This window comes from Furipterus horrens, unplaced genomic scaffold (assembly GCF_987537825.1).
Source record: "Furipterus horrens unplaced genomic scaffold, mFurHor1.1.pri manual_scaffold_11, whole genome shotgun sequence".
Lineage (NCBI taxonomy): Eukaryota > Metazoa > Chordata > Mammalia > Chiroptera > Furipteridae > Furipterus > Furipterus horrens.
Genome location: NW_028327181.1, coordinates 82408201 through 82430163, shown reverse-complemented (window position 1 = coordinate 82430163; position 21963 = coordinate 82408201). Strand labels below are relative to the sequence as shown.

Here is a 21963-nt window from a genome sequence, read left to right as displayed (position 1 = left end):
ATCAAGGAGGAGTAGGTGGGAAAGTGGCTTTGATTTTCAGTTTGTGGGTTCTGACTCTATGCTAAAGACAGAATGTATTCTGGGAAGCTGAACGAACAGTTCGTTGTCTTACCATAATGAGACAGAAGATTGCAGTTAAGCCTGTCGCCACTACGATAACAGGAGAGGCTAATAGGAGTATCTCCTTATAGCCATATCTTGGCACATTTCTGATGACCTTAAAAGAGAAAAACAAGCAATAATTTTAAAAAACAAACCAAAGAGATGGAAAAGATAAAAATTAACTATTCTTAAGCCTGTGCTAAAGAATAGCTAACTATTCTTAACTACTACTCTAAAATCCCACTCTTTCAGGTGAATGGCTTACGAGGAGAGACCCCAAAACCCCCAGAATTTATTTAAAAAATATTGTGTGTTTATCCTTACATGCTTAAACTTCAGTCCCCTTTACAGTACTCTCTATTTGATGCAATACACCTATTGAGACATTTTTTTCCACTGCTCAAAACGGTTTTTGAACTTGTCAATTTTGATGCCATTTAGTGCTTCTGCTGTTTTTTTGTTTCACTGATTCCACATTGGCAAAACAAATCCCCTTGAGGAATTTTTCATCCAGGGAAACACAAAAAGTCACTCAGGGCAAGACTGGGTGAATAGGGAGGGTGGGGTGTGGGGGTCATGCCGTTTGTGTCCAGAACGGCTGAACACTCAGCAAGGTGTGCGCAGGCGCACTTGTAAATCACCCATCAAATATGTTGAAAGAGTCTTCCAAAAAAAATTCACTGATGCCTAACACACCCTCTCACAACAAAACCAGCTGGTACACTCTTACAGATGGGTTCCTAGAATACTCCCCTAGTGGAGGAAACCTGTACTACAAGGGGCCCGCCCTCCAGAAGACAATTCTGGGTTTTGGGGGGTTCCCTCTCATGTAGGTTCTTAAAGAGCATATCGTATCTAATGTGTTATGCAATCATAGTATTAGCATTTTCTTGTGCAATTTATTTATCTTGTGTGTTAGGTCCTCTTGGTGTCTACCCTAGGAACAGTGGCACCACTGTCTAAATGAGCAAAGTAGAAGATCACTGTCATGGGTCTTGGCCAAAGTCACATGGCTAAGACAAGAGACAGTGTGGGTGCCTCTGGTCTTCCTACCTCAGTGCTTTCATGGCACGTCCTCACTAACTCACTGTCCAGGCCTCGTGCCTCAGGAGCTGTCCTTACCTTACGTGGCTCCTCCTCTTCCTCTTCACCCTGGGCTCCTGTCTTTCCATTTGCCCATTTGTTCATGTCCTCTGGCTTGGAGACCTCTTCTTTTTCTGGTTCCCTGAGCAAATCTTTTACTAAATCTGTTCCAAAAAAATAGTTTCCTCCATTTATTTTTGTAACTTGAATTGTAAAATTTAGGTTTAAGAAGGGTCCCTCTGTTGTTTTTCAAATGACTCAAGGGCATACCTCCATCTTGTACATTTGAAAAAGGGAGTTTAATGAATGGTAATAACATTGATTCTATACCTGCTTTTTAATCTCCGAGAAATAAGGCAGTCTGTACTGTAGTGCACTAATGACATCACTGTTATCATTAAAGTCTAGCTGCTTACCCAGAATGGCTAACAATTTCTTTTCCTTTTGGCCCAAGGAGACCTCCTCTGGCTGAATTGTCAGCTCACTGCCCGCATTCTTATTGCCTTGTAACCCTCTCATGAAGGAGCCTTTTGGATTTTTTAAATGTGGTTCATCTGTCAAAAAAGAAGAGACCATTTTTGATCATGAAGGACTCATGGGACAGCTTTTTGTCAGTCCAAAGCCCTACATGCCAGTCAAATAAGTTGGGAATCAGCAAATATCGGAATGTTGTTCAGAGAGGAGAAAAATAAACCCCAACTTAAACCCGATTGGCAACACAACAAAAGGAGAAAAGGTATGTTTTTAAAGGGCGTTCCACAGCATGAAATAGAGTAACCATATTTAGGATGATTCCCTTGATCCCCAAGGGCCAGTTGTCAGGTACTGAAGAAAAACCAAGGCTGGAAGACCCCACTCAGTTACACTCGCTGCAGATCTACCGCGATTCCTCACGTTCATGGTCCCCACCCTGTCCTGCTCAGATGCAGAGGGAGCATGAGGCTTCCCCGCTCCGCCTCTTCGTGTGCTCGTGTTCTTGCCTCCATCACAGGTGAGCGTGATTAAAACCCACGGCTAACAGGTCTTCATCTGGACATGCCCTTCTCCACTTACCCATCAAAGCATTACTTTGGTCATTGCTTCTACACATCCCTGCCCCCAGAACAAAAGGCTCTATACAGAAAAATAACTCTATGTCCACTCCTGCTCTGTGCTTAAATTTAGGCACGCATCTGGAATGTGGGTTAAGAGACTTGGCAGGTTGTGTGCCACTGTGGAATGTTCAATACATCTATGGAATAATACTTTGGGGTCCTAATATACAGAAGGGAAAAGGCAACTGTTGTCAGATGCCTACTTTGCTTTCCTTTCATGTCTTTTCTTACATTTTCAGCTTTACTTGGGGAACCATCCAAAGCTTCTGACTGCATGAAGGTCAAGTGTATCATTGTACAACTGGGTTTCCATTCCAGAAGAATGAAAGTATTGCTGTGGAAGCTGAGGGTCAGAGAAGGAGTTGAGGGTCCCAAAGTGGGGAGCTTGTGGAGCCCCAAAAGGAAAGCCAGAGATCTGAGTACTAGGTGACAGCACTTAACACTCTCTAACCTTGTTTTTACTCTCCTGTTAAAGGAGATTAAAATGCCTGCTCTGCCCACCTTTGGGGTAGAAGAGAGTAATATAATAGGCCAAAAACTTGTTTTTGAAAAATGAGCCACACTCTCTTAATATAAGTAGCACAGTGTTATTATTTATGATGTGCCCCAGATCACTGCCAGAGACCCACATTCACACTATCTGGGCATGAAAGCACATTTTGGAAGTTATCAGATGGTGTGAATAAGCCTAATTTGTAGAAAAATACTTAAAAGCACCCAAGTGTTTGGTGGATAGAAAACCGTGCGCTTCAGAGCAAGTTCAGAGTTGGACAGTCTAAGAATACAAGAGCCCTCCCACCCATTAGAAGGATTTGGTAGTCGCTTCTGATAATAAAACCAGAAATTCAGATCCCAAATAGAATTTTCATAAAATACAATCACTCGTACTCTTTTTATAAAATTGCAAAACAAACAAAATAAAAACATAGCTCTACCCGTCCAACGAGGCAAAGGACAGACGAGGCCTAACGCATCCAGAGCCAGTTTACAGGCTGTGCCACTGACCAACAGGTTCTCATTTGGACGGAAAGCGCCAGCTGAGCACCGCACGCACTGTGTGCTCATTGCTGTTAATCCCCTGCCCCCTTCCTTTCTCTTTTTCCTGCGTCTCACTTTTAGCAAGGAAGCGATTCTCAGAAATATAGGGAGTTAAACTCTGGATGAATGAATAAAAATAACACGGTGACCTTATTTGTTTAAAAACTTACCATCACTGGGACAACTGTAATAGAACAACAATTTTAAAAAAGAAAGAAAAAAACAAAAACAGCAACAACAACGAACCTTCGAAAGGTATTTTCAAAGGAAAACAACTTATCATCATCAATCAAAAATTAAAACAAATAAAATGAAAATGAAAGAATTTACCACTGGGCAATTCAGACTCACCACAAGTTGTGTGTGTCAGACAGTCAGCGGGGCAGTGTAATTTCACTCTCTGGCTGACCCTCTCAATGTTCTCTCTGAATTTGCAGAGGCAGCAGGCCAAATTATGAGGGAGGATCCTATAAAGGGAAAGGCAGAAAATTAAATTATTGGCAGAAAAGCTATTTGAGCAGGTAGAAGAGGTGGGCAGCGGCTACCAGAGGGCTGTGCAAAGAAGCGTTGTGGGGGCTTCCCACCTGAACAGTTTGGGGGGCATCAGCTGGCCATCGGTTATTCTTTTGGTAATCCTCACTGGGGAACGTGCTTATTGATTTTAGAGAGAAGGGAAGGGAGGGAGAGAGAGAGAGAGAGAGAAACATCTATGTGAGAGAGAAACTAACCGGGACCCTCAGCGAAACCCTAGGCTGGCTGGAAATGGAACCCGCGACCCTTTGGTTTACAGGAAGACTCTCCAACTCACTGAGCCACACCAGCCAGGGCAGCCATTTGCTCTCTTGAATATTGTCAATAAATAGAGGGGAGGACAGAAGAGTAAGAATGGCAGCGGGTATGGTATGCCTAGACTAAAGGTGATAGGCACTAGAATCGGTGACACTGATCTGTAGTTATAATTCAGATGTATCTCCTTCTCCCAGCCCAGAAGTCTCACTTTGGGTGGAGAGTACACTAGGAGGGGGAAATCTTCTAAGAAGGCTCTGGATAAGTCCCTAACTTATAAATCCCTAATTGTGAGTGGTAAATGTATTAGAAGTTACTCTGGGCATAAAGAAAAACATTACGTGGTTAAATAGTAGCAGATTGCATTGGGCAAATCTAGGCAATATGAACATTCAAAAGAATAATGATAATAAGGTATAACATAATTAATTTAAAGAAGAGCCCATGAGTTCACAATAATACTCAAAAAGAAAATAGGTAAACTATTATTTATAGAATAATTCCAGCTAATAAATGTAGTAGGAATAATAAAATTAGAAAAATAGTGTCACTTTGTAACCACCAATGTAGTAATCGATCAGACACAAATTATTACTGAGGCACAATTGGGTAAAAAGTTGAGAGGAGAATGTTCGCTGATCTTAAAGCAACATTCAACAGATTATTTATTAATTACCAAGGAAAAAATAACTTTACAATGGAGGGATCTGGAAAATACCATGTTCACCAAAAGATCAAATTTAGCATTATAAGCCACTTAAAATGATGAGGTAGAAAGGATATATCACTTATGTAGTATTCCTTCCAAAATATTTTACTTTGAATCTAATCATGAGCAAACAGACAAATCCAGACTATGGGACAATTCATTCATAAGACAACAATCTTAGACACATCCAAAATGCCAGTGTCATAAGAGACAGAAAATAAAAAGGGTAGATAAATATTTTAGATTAAAGGAAACGAAGACAAGACATGCGATGCCTGATCTTTGATTAGATTCTGGATCAAAACAAAACAGACTTAAAAAATATTATTGAGGCAGGGGGGAGAATATAACTGGCTTTAGACCAAGATGGGATCAATTTGACCTCCTGCCTAAAACAATTTAAAAACCAGACAAAATATATGTAACAACAGTTCTCAAGAAATTGAAATTCAGGTAATGAAGGACAGTGACTCCCAAGAGATAGGAAACAAATTAAGTAAGCCCTCTGATGCATTGTTCTAGCTTACTGCTCTGAGCTTCCAGGTCATGATGTAAGGAAGAAAAAAACCCACAGAGACTAGTTAACTCCCTAAGGAATGGATATGAGAGTTGGGGAAACCAAGGTGACTGGAATGCACAAAGCAGAATACTAGGAAAGAAAAGAAGTACACAGACAAGCACTCTGGGGATATGCAGAGAGATCTCTTGAGTATTCAACAAGGTACTGGATGGTGCCTGTGTGTGAAGAGTTGCTTGAGCCCAGGAAAAGAACCACATGAAAGGATCAGAGAGAAGAATAACTGGATATCACCCACTGTTAGGAATAGTGCCTGCTCCAAGAAGCTGGAGATTAAAAACTACAGTGTCTAAATGAAAAAGACACTGGAGGGGGGATAAATGGTAATGGGGGAAAGATGCAATAAATGCCTACATAAATATAAAACCCGAAAAGAACAAGAAAAAGACACTGGGTAGGGTTACTGGCGTATTAGACACTGCAGAGGAAGAAAAGACCGGTGACTTTACAATGTAGCAATACAAACTATACAAAATGAAACGCCAAGAGAAACAACCAACAACAAAGATGAACAGAGCCACAGGGAGCTGGGCAACAACTTCAGGTGGCCTAATGTATGTGTGCTTAGAGTCCATGAAAGGGGGGAGACATAAAAGTCTGCATAAATAGCCCCAAATCGTTCCCATTGGTGAACACCGAACACTCACATGTCCAAGAAGGCCAGTGAACTCCATGCACAAGAATTATGCCCAAAACTATACTGAAGCACATCATAATCAAATTGCTCAAAACCAGCAATAAAGAGAAAATATTAAAATCAATCCAAGGGGGAAAATAAAACCACTATATAAGAGGAACAAAGATAAAAATTACAGTAGATTTTTTTTGTTGGCAATAATGTAAGCCAAAACTCCCAGTGCCAAAAAATATATATATATATTTGAGGTAGTGAAGTGGGGAAGGGGACCCAACAACTATCAAGCTAGACATGTCTACCCATGACCTTTCAAAAACAAAAGCAAGATACTCTCAGACATCCAAAAGCTGAAAGAATTCTCCACTAGTAGATCTGCACTGTAAGAAATGTTAAAGGAGGTCGTTTTCAGCAAAAGAAAACTGTTACCAGATGGAAATACAGATTATTACGAATTCTGAAGGACACTTGAATTGGTAATGACTTAGGTTAATATGTAAGATTTTTCTTATTATTTAAGTATCTTTACAGATAATTGATTATTTAAACACAAAATATAATGTGGTGTTTATAATGTAAGTAAAAGTAAAGTGTATTGAAAGCAACAGCACAGAGGCCAGGAGGGACAAATGGAAGTACACTATTGCAAGGTTCTTATACCATTGATGAAACCATAAAATATCATTGGAAGAGAGATTGTGAGAAGGTAAAGATGCATACTATAAACCATAAAGCAATCACTGAAATAACAAAATCTGAGCTATAGCTTTTTAGCCCACAAAGAAAACAAAATACTCAAATGTATTCAATCCAAAAGCACAAATGAAAAGAAAACAACAACAGGCAAACAGATGGGACAAATAAAAAACAAATAGCAAGACAGTAGATTTCAATGTAATTGCATCAATCATTACATTAATTGGAAATGGTCTAACACAGTTATCACACTAGATAAAAAAAGGAAAAGCCATCTTTATGTGTCTACAAGAACCAACTTCAATAGAAAGATACACATAGGTTAAAAGGATAGAAAATATACTATGCTAACACTAACCAAAAGAAAGCTGGAGTGGAGATATTTCCATAAGACAAAGTCAATGTCAAAGCATATTACCAGGGATGAAGGAGACTATATTTCATCAAAATAAATATGTCAAATAATGAAGACATTACCTAGAAACTTATACACCTGATAACAGAGCTTAAACATAGATGAAGGAAAGTGAGAATGACCAGGAGAAACGAACAAATCCACACTTATAATTGGATACTTTAACATTTTTCTTTCAGTGATTGATAGAGCAAGTAGATAGAAAATCAACAAGGATATAGAAGACTAGAAGAACACTATCCACCTACATGATGTGTGTAAGACGCTCCTCCCCAAATCAGCAGGATGTACACTTTTTTCAAGTGGATGCATAAGATTTGCCAAAATAGACCATATTCTGGCCTATTACCAGAATTTACTGGCTATAAAGTCAGTTTCAATAATTTAAAAAGGATTTTAGTTATTCAATATATGTTCTCTAACAACAGTGAAAGTAAATCAGAAATTAACAGATCTATAAAAAAAAAGTCCACAGTTTTGACAACTAAAAAACATGCTTCTGAATAACCCTATGGGTCAAAGAAAAAATTCATAAGGGAGATTAGAAACTATTTTGAACTGACTGAAACAGAAAACATGAGATGTCAACACGTGGGATGTTGCTAAAGCAATACTCAGCTTCTGCGGCTTCCATCTTAAGAAACCAGAGAAAGGACTTCAGTCAAGTTGCAGGTATAGGCAGACATGCTTCAGCAGCCCCTTGCACGAGCATAAGAAATATCACAACTATCCTCAAAACAAAAAACACCCAGAACGGTCAGAAAATCGAACTGCATGGAAGTCCGACAACCAATGATTTAAAGGAGCCATATTCGTCCAGACGGGTATGAGGGATGGAGCCGGGGCGGAAAGGACACTGTGTGGTGCTGGTGAGGAGGCACCAATGGCTGGCAGAACAGGCAGTCCTACATTCATGTGTGGTGCATAAAGATCGAGTGATCCCAATCCAAGGCCAGACCACACAGCCCAGGGCGCCAACACCAGAAAAATAAAGCATAATACCTTCTGGCTATAAAAACCAGTGTGGGTTGGGGTGGCGGAAGAAACCACTTGTCACTCAAGCGAGTCTGCTTAGAGGGCCCCCACAGTTCTAGAATGCACTCAAACCCACCCACTCTGGGAACCACCACCAGTGTAACAGCTAGAGGGGTGCCAGTGGGTGAAGTGACTGGAAGCAGGGTGAGTGCCGAGCAAGCCTCCAGAAGCCAGGCAGTGGCATTGTCCTCTCTCTGACCCCTCCTCCACAAACAGAGCCACAGAGTGGTGAAACGGGTTGCCCCGCCCTGGCAAATACCCAAAGCTCCACCCCATACAACTTAACAGATGTGCTAAGACAGGGAGTCAAAGCAGCTCTACCTCGTACACAGAAACAAACACAGGGAGGCTGCCTGGTTGAGGAAACAAAGGAATATGGCGCAAATGAAAGAACAGAACAAAACTCCAGGAAAAGAACTAAACAAAATGGAGATAGCCAACCTATCTGATGCAGATTTCAAAAACACTGCTGATAAGGATGCTCAGAGAACTCACTGAGTACTGCAAAAGCATAAGGGAAGAAAGGAAGGCTACACTAAGTGGAATAAAGAAAAATCCACAGGGAATCAACAGTGAAGGGAAGGAAGCCAGGGTGCAAATCAATGATTTGGAACATAAGGAAGAAATCAACAGTCATCCAGAAGAGAATGAAGAAATATGGAAGTTAAAAAAATGAGGAGAGAATAAGAAAACTCTGGGACACCTCCAAAAGTACCAACATCCGAATCATAGGGATGCCAGAAGCAGAAGAGGAAGAGCAAGGAAGTCTATTTGAAAAAATAATGAAAGTAAACTTCCCTAATCTGGCAAAGGAAATAGACATACAAGTCCGGGAAGCACAGAGAGTCCCAAATAAGTCGGACCCAAAGAGGACCACACCAAGATACGCCATCATTAAAATGCTAAATGGTAAAGGTAGAGAGAGAATCTTAAAAGCTGCAAGAAAAAAGCAGAGAGTTACCTACAGAGGAGTTCCTTTAAGCCTATCAGCTGATTTCTCAGAAGATACTTTGCAGGCAAGAAGGGACTGGCAAGAAGTATTCAAAGTGATGAGAAACAAGGACCGAAACCAAGATTACTCTATCCAGCAAAGCTATCATTTAGAACGGAAGGGCCAAAAAAAAGTAGAAACAACGCAAACATCCATTAACTGATGACCGCTTAAACAGACTGGTATCTTCACACAACTGGAAAATTACACGGCAATAAAAAGCAATGAACTACTCATAGATGCAATAACATGAATGAATTCCAAAAGGATTATGCTAACTGAAAGAAGCCAACCCAAAAGGCTACACTTTACATGATTTCATTTATAAGAGACTCTGGAAAAGGCAAGACTATCGTGACAAAAATCAAATTGGTACTTGCCAGGGACTAATGGTGGGAGGAGGAACTGAGTGCAAAAAATCATGAGGAGCCTTTTAGGTATGATGAAAGTATTCTGTATCTCAAATATCATGGTGGCACATAAATACACATTTCTCAAAACTCACTGAACTGTATACTTTAAAATAGTGAATTTTATTAAATAAGAATCTGACTTAAGAAAATAATAAGGCAAACCTCCTAAAAGAACAACTAAGTGAAAATAAATATAAGAAAAATCAACTTACAGTTTTTCCAAATTAGTGTTTAGCGCGAGGATGCGCTCAACTGTTGTGAGTGACACATCTGTTTTCCCCAGGTCCCTGAAGGAGAAAGTCCAAACATGCATCAAATGAACCCAAAGACAAAGTTCTGTACTTGAAAGGGCACTTAATATCTGCTTACTTCAGTTTTGGCTTCTCTGTCAAGCCAGCTCGAAAGTTTACTTGCTGTGGATAATAATTTCAGAGAGCTCTTCTTGAAGAAATTTAAATTTATTTGCATCATCAAATTAATGATGTCGGTGAACAGTACAAGCTACTTTTTTTTAGCCATTATTCTACTTCTAATTCTCAGTAGCATCCACCACTTCATTACTCTTTAAAAAATACATAATGTACAAGTTATTCCTTTTTCCTTTCTGAGATCAATGGTATTTCTACATGCTTCTCAAGTTACATATCAGTGTGTGTTCTTTAACAGCGCTCCCTTTCTCTGCTGGCTGCCTTGTCCACCTGCTTTCTCTCTTAATCATTTTTCTGCGCCAATAACTTTGTTTTTTTCAATAGGGAAAGATATTTTATTTATTTTTTATTTTTAAAAATATTTTTAAATTTATTTTTAGAGAGAGGGGAAGAAAGGGAGAGAAACATCAATGTGTGGCTGCCTCTCATGCTTCCCCAACAGGGGACCTGGCCCTCAACCCAGGCACGTGCCCTGACTGGGAATAGAGCTGGCTGCACTTTGGTTCGCAGGCCAGCGCTCAATCCACTGAGCCACACCAGCCAGGGCTACTGTGCAAATAACTTTTATGCAATAAACCAGTTATAATTTAAATTATGACTTTTTAGTCAAAATGCAAAATGCTAACTCTTTGACGAAAGTAGAAAGGAGCAGAAATCATCTCACGAACCAAGAGATTGTCGCAATACTTACAGATATTTTAATGCTGGCAAATTAAAAAGATAGGGATCATCAAGACTTCTCAAAGGGTTATGGCTGAGGATTCTGAAAAAAATGCAATAGAATAAAAATTATCTGCATTTTCAATAATTGCCCCGAAAGTTTATATTCATTTTTTTCATACAAAACTAGAAGGTTAAAAAAATATTATTTTCTGTCTTTACTAATACATCACCCAGAGAATCTGTAAGACATTCTTTGTTGGGGAGCTACCCAGGTCTCTAAATGATAAAGTGGGGAAGAAAAAGTGGAAGAAGAAGAAGAAGAAGAAGAAGGAGAAGGAGAAGGAGAAGGAGAAGGAGAAGGAGAAGGAGAAGGAGGAGAAGAAGGAGAAGGAGAAGGAGAAGGAGAAGAAGAAGAAGAAGAAGAAGAAGAAGAAGAAGAAGAAGAAGAAGAAGAAGAAGAAATAAGCGGATAGCAAAGAAAAAAGTATGCCAAAGAACTTTCAGATGGAAAACCCTAGAGGTGACTATGCTGACAGGAAACTGTTGCTCTACAGAAAATACTTATTGTGGCATCCTCCATAATTCAAGTTGCTTTTCTTCATCTACAGAAAGTTTTTTAAATTCCAGTTTAAACCACCCAGTTAAAAATAAAAATAGGACCAACTCCTTGGTTTTAGAGCCAAAGAAGGGATAAATCTTAAGAGGAACTGGTGAAAACCACACTCTCATCACATACTCCCATGTGTATTCTTATATCACAAGCTTCCTTACATTTCATGTAATCACCTGTTTACTTGTCAATTTCTTGGACTGTTAGTGCCTAAAATTTTCTAGGTATTTAATAAATGCTTGTTTAATAAATAAATAACATTTTAACTACATCTCAATAAAATGAACAAATGTGTTTTTTGACAAAATTTTGTATTTCAAATGCTGAAATAAATTTTATTCTTGACTCTTTAAAACAAGCAAAACAGACAAAAATAAGAAAGAAAAGAAAGTCTGTTTTTAAGTTAACTCTTCTCAAGAATCGTTAGTGTAACCCTCACAATAATCTTACTGATAAATATTATTATTACCCCATTTTACAAATGAGAAAACTGAGGCACAGAGAGGTTGTATTGCTTGTCCTAGGTCATCAAGCTAGTAAGAAGCAGAGGTGGCATTGAACCCAGTTCTGACTCCAAAGCCTGTTTAACTTCTATGAAGAAAAGGGGTTTAAAATAACTTGTAATTTAACCTTACTTGTGAGACCACTAAATAAAGAAATAGATTTTCAAATTTCATGTACCCATCTGGGAGACCCTCAATGATAAATTACATTTTCTGTTTTTATTTCTGTTTCCTAATCATCCCCCACGATTAAATATTTAACTAACATATAGTCAAGTTTAAAACCATGTTGTAGGCAAATTAGTAAAAATTATGAAGTAAGAACACCTGAAAATTCATTTCTACAAAAGCAACAAAAAATACAACTGGAAAAAAAAAGACTCAATTGTTTTTAAACTGAAAATTTAACCAGCACACTTGCAGGAATCCAGGGAACACTTATTCAAGAAAAGTGATTGGTTTCTGTAAGATCAATGATCTGTGTTGTTTTAATTCTTCTTAGAGCTTTGCTCTCCATCCCATGGGTAACATTGAAAAACAGCCCACATGCCCAGTACCACAGGGAACAGAATGGAATACAATCTCATTCCCAAAGAACTGTCTGGTAGTTCCCTGAAGACTCACTTAAAAGGTTTGTCTTTGACCTGACTGAGAGCTGGGTAGCACCAAAAGCCTCTCTCCTCAGGGGCAATTTTGTGAAAACAATTGCAGGTAAATGTTTTAAGAGGGCAGCCGCTGAGGCAACAGATAACAGTTGGTGCAAATTTAAAAAAAAAAAAAAAAGAGAGAGAGCCTAACAAAAAAGCTTAAAAATCAAAGCTGAGAAATGAGATATCCATAAAAACTCTGAAGGGCTTCAAAATATGCTCAGGAAATTGGAAGACCATGGGACACATTCCTGAGAATCTAGGAAAGAACTATTAGAGCTAATAAATGAATTCAACAAGGTTGCAGGATACAAGACCAATATGCAAAAATTAGCTGTATTTCTATAAACTAGGAATGAATAATCCAGAAATGAAATAAAGAAAAAAACTCCAGCTATAACAGCATCAAAAAGAATGAAATACCCAAAGAAGTGTATGACTCACATACTAAAAACTACAAAACATTGTGTAGAGAAACTTTTAAAAGATGTAAACAAATGGAAAGACATGATGTGTTTGGCATTGGAAGATGATACTGTTAAAATGACCCTCCTCCCCAAATCAATTTATGGTTTCAATGCAATCTCTATTAAAATTTCAACTGACTTCTTTCCAGAAATTGACAAGCGATTTTTAAAATCATATGACAACTCAAGGGACCAAGAATAGCTAAAACGATCTTGATAAAGAGGAACAATGTGGAAGGACACACACAGCCTGGTTTCAAAACCTAATTCAGAGCCACAGCAATCACAGTGTGGGACTGGCATAAGGCTAGACATAGCAATCAATGGAACAGGATTGACAGTCCGGAAATGAACCCTCACATGTGTTGTCTATTGAGTTCCCACAAGGGTGCCAAAGCTATTCAATGTGGAAAGAACCGTCTTTTCAAATGGTGCTGGGACAACTGTGTATCCCCATGCAAAATAATGAAGTTGAAATCTGCCTACACTTCACACCATATGTACAAATTAACTCAAAATAAATCAAATACCTTAATGTAAGAGCTAAAGTTGTAACATCCTTAGGAGAAAACAAGGGATAAATGTCTATGACCTTGATTAGACCAACAGTTTCTTAGATATGATACTAAAAGCACAACCAAAGGAAAAATAGATAAATTAGACTTTATAAAAATGAAAAAAATTTTGTGCCTCAAAGGACACTATCAAGAAAATGAAAACACAGACTTCCCGCCAAGATGGAGGCCTAGACTGATATGCTCCGTCTCCCTCCACAACTAAGAAGGACTATAACTACCACAAAACCAGAAATAACCAGAAGTTCCAGAAAATAAAGCTACATGGAAGTCCAAGGTATAAAGTTATAAACAAATGGTGCTCGACTGAAGAGGTAGGAGAGGCGAAGCCTGGGCGGAGAGGTCAAGCCGTGCTGGTGGCAGCAGCTACAGCGATGGGCGGAGGGACTGCAGTAAGCACAGACACCCGTATTTAAGGGGAGGCAAGAAGCACCTGGGAGCACCCCTGGCTGCAGACCAAACCCGTCAGCTCATGATTCCAACGCCAGGGAAGGCAGACCCCATTGCCTCGGACTGTGAGGCCCAGAGGGCGTGGGGACGGAGGAGAAGGCACCCGGTCTCTCAGTGGAGAGAGAACGGCAGGAATCCATCTTGCACCCCTGCCCCCATGCAAAGCACCACAGTGTGGTGAGAAAGGTTGCCTGGTAGTGACAAATGCACGGGGCTCCACCCCCTATAGCATAGAAGGTGTGACAGCCCCGCCCAGGGAGCAAAAACCTGCCAAGATGGCAGGGTTAATGATAGAGATCTCAATCATGCAGCTGACTAGAAAGCAAATACATGAATTAACGGACGAACTGATAGATAACATTTCTGAGGCTCAGTTCAGAGCTATAGTTATAAGACAGCTTACAGAAATAACAGCGGGACTTAATCAAGATGGGGAAGGAATGAAGGCTAGTCCTGCTGAAATGAATGAAGACACACATGAAACAAGTGGCGAGGGAAGGAAAACCAGGGATCAAATCAACAAATCAGAACAAACAGTCAACAAATGCAGAAAGAGGAAACAAAAAGTGAGGAAAATGAGGAGGAGCTCAGAAACCTCTGGGACAGCTATAAGAGAGCAAACATCTGAATTATAGGATTGCCAGAAGGTGAAGAAGAACTAGAAATTGAAAAATTATGTGAAAAAATAATGAAGCAGAACTTCCCTAACTTGGGGAAGGAAACAGACTTACAGGTCCAGGAAGCACAGAGAGTTCCAAAAAAACTGGACTCTGGAAGAACCACACCAAGACACATTATAATCAAAATGTCAAAAATTAAAGATAAAGAGAGAGTCTTAAAAGCCGCAAGAGAGAAGAAGAGAATTACGTACAAAGAGGTCCCAATTAGACTATCAGCTGATTTCTCAAAAGGAACTCTGAGGGCGAGAAGAGACTGGCAAGAAATATTCAAAGAAATGAAAAGCAAAATCCTACAACCAAGATTACTCTATCCAGTGAAGCTCTCATTCAGAATGAAAGGGCAGAGAAAGTGCTTCCAGGACAAAGTAAAACTGAAGGAGTTCATGAGATCCAAACCACTGTTATATGAGATGCTAAAGGGACTTGTTTAGGAGAAGGAGGATCAAAACTATGAACATTAAAACGAAAACTATATCACAACAACCAACAACAGAAGCTAGGGAATCAAAACAAAGGCAAACTAAGTAGGCAATGAGAGCGGGAAAAGAATGATAGGTATGGGGAACATTATGGGGGGAGGTCAGCGGAAAGGGGGAAGGGGGGAAGGGGGAAAGGGAGGGAGATGATGCAGGAATTAAGACGCATAGTAGGAGGGAGTGGAGTAGACAGGAAGATGTTGAGAAGAACTATATTCCCAACTAATGGGCATGGACTAAGTGGGGGGTACAACTGGAGGGAGGGGGGTCACAGGGTGGAGGGAAGCAGAGGAAAAGTAATTGGGACAACTGTAACAGTAAAATCAATAAAACATATTAAAAAAACTGAAAACACCACTCAAAGAATGGGAGAAAATATTTGCAACTCGTATCTTTGATAAAGGCTCATATTTAGAATATCCAGAATATGTAAAGATCTCTTACAACTCATTAAAAAGGTAATAACCAAATTTTAAGATGGACAAAAGATTTAAAGAGACATTTCTCCAAAAACGATATACAAATGGCCAATAAGCACATGAAAAGATGCTTAATGTCTGAAGTCAGCAGGCGAATACAAATCAAAAATACCATGAGATACTACCTTACATTCACTCAGATGGCTATAACCAGACAGACAGACAGTAACAAACGCTGGCAAGGATGTGGAGAAGTTGAAATCCTCACACACTGTTGGTGGGAATACAAAATGGTGAAGACACTGTGTACAACAGTTTGGCACTTCCTCAAAAAAGGTAAACGTATAATTGCTATATGACTCAGCAATTCACTCCCAGGTATGCACCCAAGAGAATTAAAAACATGTCCACAGAAACACATTCCTAGGTATGGGACTGTCATAGTAGCATTATTCATAATGGCCAAAAGGAATAGCAAATTCCTTGCAAAGCTCATAAGTGGCTCTACCACTTATTAACAGTGTAAGCCTAGGTAAGTTGTTTAACATCTCTGAGTTCCAATGGGAATAATGATACCTGCATCACAAGAGTTGTTGGGAAAATGAGATACAGCCTGAGGTAACACGTGATGAGCATTTACTGTGTGGAAAGCACCATTCTAAGAACTTTAGTCACGATATCTTACTTGTATCATAATTAAAAGTACCAAGTATACTGCCTGAAACATAATAAGCACCTAATAAATGTAAGTGTTAAAGAAACATGGGGCAGAGGATGAATTACTATGCTTTTGAGAGAAAGAAAATATCTTCTTATAAATGAGAAGACTAAGATGCAGTTGGAAAAAGAGAAGTATCATCGTAAGCTGCTGGGTTTGACAATCTCAAAACCTTTGTACTATTACAAATAAAACGACCCCCCCTGGATGATCCTAAAGGACAGATTCCTCACTGCTATTTTTAGTGTCTTGTTTATGCCTTTCAGAACCCAAGAATAAGCTGCCAAGATTCCAGTCCATACCAAAAAGGGCATCCTTTAGTTGCCCACAGCTATCTAAAGGAACCCAATCAAGGTTAGTAGAGAAGGGGAGCATTAGGGTGTCTCTGTGATCAATGCTCAATTTGCCTTCAGCGTGTGGCCTGACTTACCTCACTGATATTCTCAAGAGTGGGGTCAATAATTCAACAGGGATAAGGCTTGGATTTTCCTCTCAGATCCTCTCAGTGCCTATGATCTTGGCACAATATGGATGTACCACGGACAAGCCAGAATGTGAATGCGCTCTACCTGGATGAGGTACAGCCTTTCTGCATTGTAGAGTCCTTTGTTTCCTAAAATCATGGAGCTTGTATCGTTAGAATCACTGAAGTGAGATAAAAGCATTTTTAAAAGTATTTTATTTTACTTTTAAAGAGAGGGGAAGGGAGGGAGAATGAGGGGGAGAGAAACATCACTGTGTGGTTGCCTCTTGTGTGCCCCTTACTGGGGACTTGGCCTGCAACCCAAGTTTGTGCCCTGACAGGGATTCGAACCGGCAACACTTTGGTTCACAAGCCGGCGCTCAGTGCACTGAGCCACACCAGCCAGGGCTAAAAGAATTTTTTAAAACAAGCCATCAGCCATGGCTGGTGTGGCTCAGTGCATTGAGTGTTTAACAGTAATATTATGACTTCATTCAACGACTTCCGGCCAAGATGGAGTCCTAGACAGACACCCTGCATCTCTCTCCACAACTAAGAAGGACGACAACTACCTCAAAACTAGAGACAACCAGAAGTTGCAGAAAATCAAGCTGCATGGAAGTCCAACAAACAAAGATATAAAGAAGAAATACTCATCCAGACAGGTAGGAGGGGTGGAGCTGGGGCGGAGAGGACGCAGTGTGGTGGTGGCAGCAGCAGCAGCAACAGCAGTGGCAGCAGCAGGCCGGCAGAAAGCGCAGTCACACATTTCAAAAAGCAGGGAGGGACACCTGGGGAGCGCTCCCGGCCAGACTGCACAGCTCAGGGTCCCGGCACCAGGGAAAATCAAGCCTCATTGCTTCTGACTGTGCAAACCGGTGGGGGTTGGAGTGGAGGAAGAAACTGCTGGTCTCTCAGCAGAGCCTGCTTGTTTAAAGGGCCCCCACTGTCCTAGAACGACTGCAGACCCACTCACTGAGGGCACAATGGGCAGGGCAACAGCTAGAGAGGCGCCAGTCCCATACAGAAGTGGGAGAAGTGCCTGGAAAAGGGGCAGGTGCTGAGCAAGCGGCATTGTTCCCTCTCTGTCCCCTCCCCCACATACAGCATCACAACGTGGTGAAACGGGTCTCCCTGTACTGATGAATACCTCAGGCTCCACCCCTTGCAACAAACAGGAGCAACAGCTCTATCTAAGACACAGAGGCAAACAAACACAGGAGCCTGTCAAGATGAGGAGACAGAGAAGTATGGCTCAAAAGGGGGAACGGATCAAGGCTCCAGTGGAAGAAATAAGCGATGAGGAGATAGCCAGCCTAAGAGATGAGGAGATAGCCAACCTAGCAGATGCAGAGTTCAAAACGCTGGTGATAAAGATGCTCACAGGCTTGACAGACATTCTTGTGTACGGCAAACGCATAAGGGAAGAAGTGAAGGCTATGCTAAGTGAAATGAAGGAAAATCCACACAAAACCAATGCTGAAGGGAAGGAAATCAGGGTTCAAATCAATGATTTGGAACACAGGGAAGAAACATCAGTCAACCAGTACAGAATGAGGAAACAAGAATTGAAAAAAATGAGGAGAGGCTGAGGAACCTCTGGGACAACTTTAAACGTGCCAACATCTGAACCATAGGGGTGCCAGGAGAGCAAGAGCAAGAAATTGAAAGCTTATGTGAAAATATAATGAAGGAAAACTTCCCAAGTTTGGCAAAGGAAATAGACATACAAGTCCAGGAAGCACAAACAGTCCCAAACAAGCTAGACCCAAAGAGAACCACACCGAGACACATCATAATCAAAATGCCAAAGGTGAAAGATAAAGAGAGAAACTAAAGAGCAGCAAGAGAAAAGTAGTTATCTACAAAGGGGTGCCTATAAGACTATCTGTTGATTTCTCAAAAGAAACTTGGCAGGCAGGAAGGGACTGGCAAGAAGTATTCAATGTGATGAAAGGCAAGGACCTACAACCTAGATTCCTCTACCCAGCGAAGCTATCACTTAGAATGGAAGGGCAGATAAAGTGCTCCCCAGAAAAGATAAAGCTAAAGGAGTTCATCATCACCAAGCCATTATGATATGAAATGTTAAAGGGACTTATTTAAGAAAAAGAAGATCAAAACTATGAACATTAAAATGACAACAAACTCACAACTATCAACAACTGAATCTAAACAATAAAAACAAAATTCAACTAAGCAAACCAGAATAGGAACAGAATCATAGGTACGGGGATAATTTGGAGGGTTATCAGCTGGGATGGGGAAGAAGTAGAAATGGGGAAATGGTGCAGGGATTAAGAAGTATAATTGGTTGGTACAAAATAGACAGGGCGAAGTTTAGAATAATATAGGAAATGGTGAAACCAAAGATCTTATATGCAAGATCCATGGACATGAACTAAGGGGGTGGGATTACTGGGGCAAGCGAGGTACCGGGCAGAGGGGAGCAAAAGGGAAAAAAATTGGGACTACGGTAACAACATAATCAATAAAATATACTTAAAAATAAAAAAGACTTCATTCAAGAAACTTACTGAATTATAATTACCTGAACCCCAGGGGTGAATCAAGATTTTGTGGAGCTTGAGCATCATTTGTTCTGGGAAATCCAAATACAAACATGCCAAACTAGAAATATGAAAATTGTTAGTGCGCCTCCTAAAACTTTGAAAGGCACCCATGCAAGTGAAGAGCTCTGAAGCTTAAGTTTCATTCAGTTCATAAGTCTACCTCAAACTTGTCACAAACTTGTTTAATGCAGAGAAAAGTATCGTTTCAACGTATAAAAACACCAGTAATACATTGTATAGACGATCAAATGACTCAACTTGAGGGGTGGCATCTTCCCTGGGCAAGTTGCCTTTGGAAAAAGATGCAATTTAGTTTACACCTTATTGTGGCAGATGTTTCCTGAAGCAAATTAGCCTTGTCCCTAACAGAGATTTGGCCCCAAACAAAGGAGCCCAGCCTCCAGAACACACTAATGGCATTGCGACAAGCTTTTGAAAATAACTGTGAATTAGTTCTAGCAGTACAGCTCTATGCAAATCACAGGAGTATTTTTATTTCTAACACCTTTTCTTGTCGTTTAAGATGAACCCAGAAACTGAAGAACTGCAGGCTGGTGCCTCCTGGATGACGAATCTCTTCTAACCCACCCCCCACTTCCCACTTAGTCTCCCTCCTCTCCCGTTACCCTGCTGCAGAGATGCTGGCGTGGGTCTCCTATGTTCTTCCCAACAACATCCGTCTTCCTCCTTCCAGTATCAAAGTTTCTTGGGGATAAAGTCCCTGCCCAATTCTTCCTTGTACCCCCAGCACTTAGGACAGTGCTGATACACAGTGGGCATGGCGCCCAGGAAACCTTTTTTCTTCCTGTGCTGCCTTCCTAACTATAGTGAAACTCAGGTTCTTATAAGAAACTCTCCGTGTTACACAATGCTTGGCAAAGCTGGTGACTTTATGACATTGTACTCATACTACCGAGACCTCTGGGTGGGAGGACCCCAGAAGCCTGCTGCTCTGATGCGCGCGCCAAAGGAAAACTGACCCTCAGTCTTCTTTCCCCAAGTTAGGGATCAGCAAACTAAACAGGGAAAAGGAAGGCTGCTACAGATGGGACACCTGCAGGAACTGTCAGTCCAGCGCCAGACACACCCTGAACACCTGCATCTAACCCGAAACGGTGGGAAATTGGATTTCTGAACCATAAGACGGTAAGACAGTCTTTTCAAAGGCAGGTGGAGGGGACAATCTTCACCATAAGTTCAAAATCCTGTTCAGGCCCCTGAACATATGCATTCTGCTTTGCTCATATCACTGAGAAATCACAGAATTTTTGAGCTGCGAGGGGATAAAACCCACACTTCCCACTGACGAGTGGTCAGGAAAGAAATTGGAATGAGGCTACAGCGATGTATTTTCTTTATGACTATTTTTTCACAGCACACCTTAACATAAATAGCATATTTTCCCATACCTCAAAGGTTCCCATTGCCACAGACAATTCGCTTCAGAGTTACATACTTTCTCAAAAAGATAACATTCTGGGTTATTGAGGAGAGATGTGCCCTGTGGCAGGTTTTTAGGAAGACTTCCTGCTTTATCGTTTAAGAGACCCATGGTTGAGGAGAACTCTGAGCTAAGCTGAAACTCTTTCAGTCCTATGTTCCATACATTTACGCAGTCAGAAACTTTGCACATGAGCAGGAATCTAAGTTCAATTCAGAAGTGGAATTTCAAGGACCATTCACAAGTCAGAGCAGCAGCACCGCTGGGATAGCCAGGACGATGCTACTTTGAATGATACTTGCTTGCTGCCTTTTATCGCCCCCGCCGAAGGTCAGTGCTGGGGAAAGCAGAGCCTGCGTATGAGTCCGACAAGTCCTTGGCCTCTTTGTACCTTAGTTTCCTCATTTGAGAAGAATGAATGGCTCTTAAGCCATACTTCCCAGAGTTCAAACTGGGCTTACACCCAGCTCACCAATCACTGGATCATGTGTTTACCCATAGCTTTTTACATGTATTTATCTTCTATTTCACTTACAAGGTGTGTAAAAACCTCATTCCATGCCAGGTTTGAAATGTCCCGGGGCTCAGTTCTCTGATTGAATTGCCACCAAGATTTCTTCAAAAGAAGACACAAGCAAAAAACAAAAAAATAAAAAAAATTCAGATCTTTTGGCAGTGATTCTAATTTATATATGATAAAACAACCTCAATACTCCCTCTATGCATTAAATAAATCTCACTGTGGGAGATATCTCATATGAGCTAGGCTTTCATGCGTACACATGCAGTGCATTAGATACAAAACAGTAAGTACTTGAAAAAAACTTGCATTAAGTGGTCTTTATTTCTCTAGCACAGGGTTACATAACTTAACATTTTGGGCTAGATAATTCTTTGTTACAGGGGCTGTCCTGTGCGCTGTAGGATGTTGAACAACTCCGGCCTCTGCCCACTACATGCCAGTAGCATATCTACAATCGTGGCAACTAAGAATGTCTTTGGATATTGCCAAGTGTCACCTGGGTGCAAAACCACCTTGGCTGAGAATCACTGCTGTAGAATGCGTCATTCCGATCTGTGAGATAATTCTCACACTAGTCTGGGCTAGAGACAAAAACGACTTGCTACATAACTTTAGTAGCTTTCTACTAATACAATTTTAATCTTACTTCAAAAGAAATAACAAAGAGATTTACAATTAAGTTTTATAAAAATTCTAGACATAATGAAGTTATAGTTATAACTTACAGAGTTTCCAGGAAAGGCATGTCTTGAAA

At 40.5% G+C, this 21963-nt stretch overlaps 1 long non-coding RNA gene across 1 annotated transcript; it reads right to left on the bottom strand.

Moving 5' to 3' along the window:
* Positions 1-3670: 3670 nt before the first annotated feature.
* Positions 3671-21340, bottom strand: LOC149998617 (uncharacterized). The gene is made up of 4 exons (XR_016514337.1): positions 21222-21340; positions 10693-10764; positions 9786-9860; positions 3671-3784 (listed from the first exon to the last, which is right to left on the bottom strand). It is a non-coding gene; the product is annotated as an uncharacterized LOC149998617 (long non-coding RNA).
* Positions 21341-21963: the final 623 nt, after the last annotated feature.